This window comes from Cyprinus carpio, chromosome B24 (genome assembly GCF_018340385.1).
Source record: "Cyprinus carpio isolate SPL01 chromosome B24, ASM1834038v1, whole genome shotgun sequence".
In the NCBI taxonomy this organism is placed as follows: domain Eukaryota; kingdom Metazoa; phylum Chordata; class Actinopteri; order Cypriniformes; family Cyprinidae; genus Cyprinus; species Cyprinus carpio.
The window spans coordinates 3,531,538-3,537,658 of NC_056620.1; positions in this window are offsets into that span (position 1 = coordinate 3,531,538).

Consider the following 6,121-nt stretch of genomic DNA (forward strand, 5'->3'; position numbering starts at 1 on the left):
TCATCCTGCTCTCTGACAGTAAGTGGCACGTTGGAGCTGGTGCATCAGAGCTGCTCTCACTGGGGTCGGCCTGGTCTTGTTCTTATCTGACAGGATGTAACATGTCTGGGTTTCTCTTGCTGGGGTTCTCTTTCCTCTCTCTCTCTTTTTTTTTTTTTTTTTTGTTCCACACTCTGGAAGAAAGTGATCTTAAATGGCTGGTTACTGACAATATAGCTATTCATTACTGGTATCAAGCGAGGAATTTGATACAGAACTATAACCCATGCTTCTGGCTGTTCTTCATCATTTACTCTGTAGACACATCTGAACACAGAAAACAGAGAGCACAGCTCCTCACGGCCCAAGGTGTAAGGCAAGTTTTTGCCATGATGACTGTGATCCTTTTTTTTTTTTATGGGTCTGGATTGGCATTTAGCTTCGTGTGTTTTCCTCATTTAGCCTAATGGCATATATAGACACTAGACAGTCATTTAGCAGTACACCATCTTCCTAACTGCCTCTCAGCAGCCTTAAGTGCAGTATAATGGACAAAACCATTGGCTTTAGCTTCTCCATTACTGTCACAGATCATTCTGCTGGACAGAACTTCAATAAAGCTTGAGAAAAGTGTCCTTTAGTTATGCACTTCACAACTCACCAGTAGTAAGCAAGCTGGGTACTTTACCTACGTTTTGGGAATACTGTAAATCTGGACATGCTGCTCTTTCCACATATGGTTTTTATTGACTTACCATGTATTAGTGAAGTATGTGATTTAATGCCATGAATGAATCAGCTGTTTTGAATCAATCTATTCAATGAAAGTGACCACCACCTAGTTTCATTTTTTTTTTCTGCATTCAGTATTTATTTTTAAACTGTTATCTCACAATATTATTTATCCAAATGTAATTGCAGCAATGCATTCATGTCACATCTGTGTTTCTGATGATACTGAATTTATTTGATTGGTACATTTCAAATTGTTAAACTGAATCAGTTGACAGCAAATATAGCTTGAAAATGTATTTATATTGGTTTTATCAATACTGATGTACATATCAGCCTCCCTGCACCAAAAAAAAAAAAAAAAAAACCCGAACCGCAACTAATTTGTCACTACTAATTGTTATACTGTGATAAAAGTAAATAAATAATTTTGATTTAAAAAAAAAACTGTTTAATCCATCTTAAGACATAATGGTGACATAAAATATCTAAAATATCTACTGCATGACTGACCAAGTTTACAACGTAACTTATGTTTTATGTACTAAGTGCCAGCCATAATCTACGTTTTGTAACAAAAGTTTGAAACGTACATTTAACGCCATTTACCACAGACATGTAAAGTAAGTGTCCTTCATTCTGTTTTCACCATAGTGAAATAAAAAAGAAAAGTCTATCTAATAAACAGTGGAATAGCTGTATGAATTATCACACAAAGCAGAACATTTTACATTTACATTTAGTCATTCAGCAGACGCTTTTATTGAAATGAGGACAATAGAAGCAATCAAAATAGTGTTATTTTTTTTTTTTTTTATCAAAATCATTTATATGCAAAACTCAGATTTAGCTAAATGTATTAAAAAGTCTGAAGGATGATTAGTGATTGCGTACTACAGTGATGTGATTGGCTGCTGATCCAGTAGGGGGCAGCAGTGCATCATCACACTAAAGCTTTGAGCACGTGTCCTGCAGCATGGTCAGCCATGCTTCTGTCTCACACACACACACACCACAGCTGCTTCTTGCCTCTTGATTTTCATTATACCGCCTGTGTACTCACAGCATAAGTATATGCAGTATTGTTTGTAAGTAAGTATCACATAATAAATGATTCCCCAGACAATTCAGAATCACAACCTCCTGTTTGCTGAAGCAAAATCAAGTGCAGAGCAACGACCAATGCAGTAAACTTCACAAATAAAACCAGTTCATGCTTAAAATAATGCATCAGAAGGGACAGGCTGCATCTTTTGCCAGTCACTTTTTTATTCTTGGACATATTTCATAGCCGCACACACACACTGGCTTACACGTACAAAAATGAGCAAATCCAATTATTTAAGTTGATTTAAGTATGCAAAGCAAGGCCTGTGGGGTCATATGCACATAGGTAATCAATAGTAATTACCATTTCATTTCTCCCTTGTTATTTCCTTCCGTCTCAAATCAGAATCTGATCTCATCGGACTGATTGAGCCCAATGGATGGACGCTTGTTTGAGGCTCTGTATCAAGCCCGGACGCGTGGACTTGCCCGACTTGAACTTCGTTTCATACATCACTCCTCTGAAACACAGCGCTCCAATTAAATTCCAGGCCTGGATCATTCTAATGCCCTGGAAAATAGAGAATTTCCATTAAAGAGACACTTAATTCAGGCACCGTGGGGTCCCAGAGTGCTTTGTGCTGCAGATTTCTGCCTTTGATTCCACACTTATATGGATTTCTGGAGTATGATCCCAAATGATATTCCTGTGCAGTAAATAGTGAACGCCCATAGTGGTAAAAATAGATTACTTGAAAGCTACTGCGATAACAATGGTAATGCAAGACAATAAATCTCGGTGTGTAATATTAGAAAAGCAATATTTCTCTTTCAGATAAATCACGCGTGTGCGTGTGCATGACATATGTGGAGGATGAATATTTATAAATGAATAAATCCATGAAGAAATAAACTAGCGTAATGTTCCAGTTTTTGCAGCTCGATAAAACGTGAATGATGAATGTGGGACTTTTTGAAGCTTTCTCGCAGGCAGATTGAACAAATCTCTACTGTACTGTACGCTGTACTGTATCTGACGCTGGATGTTTCATTGATTAAGGGCCGTTCGCTTCACTGCTTTCTCGTCTGTTATTGGAGATGGTATCAAGAGCCTTATTACTGATCTGCTCTCCAGCACTTGCTTAAACAGAGAAGAAAAGAAACAATGCTGGAAGACGATAGAAGCAAGATTTCTTTAAAAGGTAATTGCATAACAAATATAAAACCTATTATAATGACCACCAATTGTTTTGTCTGCATAATGGTATAGCATCTAGCAATAAAAAAACCAAACTGGACCATGCTAACCAGACAAACTTTGACCCCTTGGGCACGAATGGGTATGTGGTGATCTGAACACAAACTCGCACAGAAACATGCACCTACTAAAGACATGTGACAGATGTCTACAATGTGTTCTAAAAATGGCTCAAAATATCAAACATGTTTGATATTGTCCAACTGGATGGAATCATAAGCTATGTTTCTATGCAAAGTTGTGAAGTTAACGGCAAAATTGGAATATTGCATTAAACATTTGCGAATAAAGCACCGTTTCCATCCAACAAGTCGAAGAGAACAAAATTGCCACTTCCTGATAAACTGGCACTAAATATCGCTAAGAAAAGTAGGAGAAGCCACTGAATATAATCATTTTCATATGTAATAAATTACTTGTGCCTTAGAGTGAGCAGACAAAACACAATAAATGTGGTCTTTGCTGTTTGAGAATGCAGTCATGTAAGACTGAGAGGCAATTATACCGAAATCCTTTGACGACAGACTTTGCTCAGGCATATTAGAATGACCAAAACAAAGAGATGCTGTGCAACAAGAAGTCCACTGGTTAGTCAAGTTATCCCATCCCATTGCACAAAGTCACATTACTTTTTTGAGGCGCATGGAGGAATTTGTTCGGCAAATGCGTTTCCATTTCCAATTATTCGCATTCAAGTCAAAAACCACCTCAAGCGAGTGTAAAAATTAAGGGAGTCTTTTTTTTTCTTTAGAAATTTGGCATTTCCATCACTTGATTCTGATGCGACACTTCAAGCTGTGCATAAAAACAGGGTGACGGAAACCTAGCTATAGCCTGAAGCTTAAAAAATAAAAAATAAAAAAATAAAAAAATTAAATGCGAGTATTTGCCCATCATGCACAACTGTCAAGATTTGCAGACTGGCTCTGACTTTCGACATCTATCGTCAAATTACTCCAGACTAAAAATCCATGCAAAAATCTGAGAAAAAAAAAAATTAAATCATGTAGTGTATTCCAGCCTCAACTCTTACACAACTTGTAGATCAATTTACAGTAGATTTCAAATCCAGCATGAACTGTGGGGTTGTGCAGAATGCAGGTGAGCAGCATTCATCAAAACTAGCATTGTCTTCTCAACAATCACTGCTACTGTTCGCCACATTGCTTTCTAAAGCGAAACATCGATCATGACTACAGAGACACAGCGTTAAAAAAGAGCTCATCCCTCATGTGGCAGATAGTGAACTGATAGTTTGCTTAGATTCTCAAATTTTATTGTGGGACAGATGATAGCATGCAAAACCAGGCATCAATCACGACACCTTTCGCGTTCCTTGCACACTGACCGTTTCCTGAAGATGATGAAACCGATGGTGTGCTGCGGTGTTTACACGCAGCATGAGGCAGTGAACTGGTGTTGGCTCAGCACTGTTGGGAAGACCCATGATTTGATATATTAAACCTAATATCTCAGTGACATTTCTCAGGACAGATTTTCATCGGCAGAGTTTCATCCGCACTTTTGGGTCCCATTCTTGATAAATGAGCCCGGACGTTAATTTCATCTGTGCAGAGCAGCGGCGACGGCCCACTGCGACCGCGCTGGGGAGAGAAACTTTGAGCGGCGAAAGGGAGAGAGCCAGAAAATGGACAGTGCCATTAATGGAATTGACATTAATTTGACAGAGTGCTGGCTAACGTATGAAGTCGCTGGCAGTTCATAAGAATACTATTAAGCATGCATTAGCATGCAAGGGCGAAGCTCGATATGCATTCAGTGTGGCGGGCGGAAAGAAAGCGCATGCAGTTTAACCGGCCTTGTTTGTACCACCCAGGTGCATGTGAACACAAAACATTAAAGCATTACTCGAATAACTTGGCTGCAAAACACTGCAAAAAGCTTTATGAGTTTCTCGGCGCACACACAATATAGGAGTGCGACGCATGGCTTATGTGCCCTTGAGAAAAGCAATTATGTGTGTGCATTCACAACAACAAACAACTCCCACTGTGTGCCCTGACTTGAAGCATGACCGTCCATGTAACAGCCAAAGGCCATTACCAATCCCCATTAACACTAATCAAAAACCACTTTACTTGATAAGAACCGAGGGGTCGCCTACGAGCGACCCGCCACATCCAACCCGAACTGTTATTGACCCACCCCAATCAAGCTAGCAGTTAGGCTCATAGTCTCGCCATTGATAAAAAGATGGTAAACTGGATTTCCAATTATAACTCTGAGGGGAAAAGGCTAAAAAAAAATTCCTTTCTGGAATCAGCTGTGGTTAGCCTTTGGGTTATCTGCCTGAGAGGGGATTTGACTGGTCTCCAAACAATATGGCTCCAGAGAGACTTCCCTGCTGCAGAATGTAATTATGCAGATGTAGTTAGAGGGAATGTGTGTGTGGAACCAATCGCACACTTTGCTTTTATGCTGGGTCTCAACTCTAGTGAGTGTGGGACTTATGGGAAGCTTCACAGCTGGAGCATACGAAGACGACAACAACAACAGGGTTGTGACAGAATGTGGGGATGATTTAAGGGTTGGTTTGCCCTTAAATGCAAGTTCTGTCATCATTTACTCACCCTTGTGTTTTCTTAAGCTAGTGTGACTTTGTTTCTCAGTGGAACACAATAGGAGATATTTTGACAAATGTTCAAGCTGCTCTTTTAATACAGTGAAAGTGAACAGCGTGATGAACATGAATGTAGATTATCTCTAAAAATAACAAAAAAGTGTCCAATTCTCACTATTTAGAAACCATTAATTATGACTTTTGCCTCAAGAAACAAGCATGGATACACAGATTACCAACAGGGGCTATGGCACCTGGATGCACTGTTGCAGCTGGAAATGGTGGTGTAATGCTGTGGATGATATTTTCTTGGGACACCTTAGGCCCCATTATCCAAAAGCAGAATCCCTGACAGCTGTCAGGTATCTGAACATTGTTGCAGACCAAGAGCACCCATTCATGGCAACTGTGTTCCTTGCCGGTGATGGCCATTACCAACAGAATAATGCACCATGCCACAATGCCAGAATCGTCAAGGAGCAGTTCGAGGAACATGCTGTAAATTTCTGTTAATGCCTTGGCCT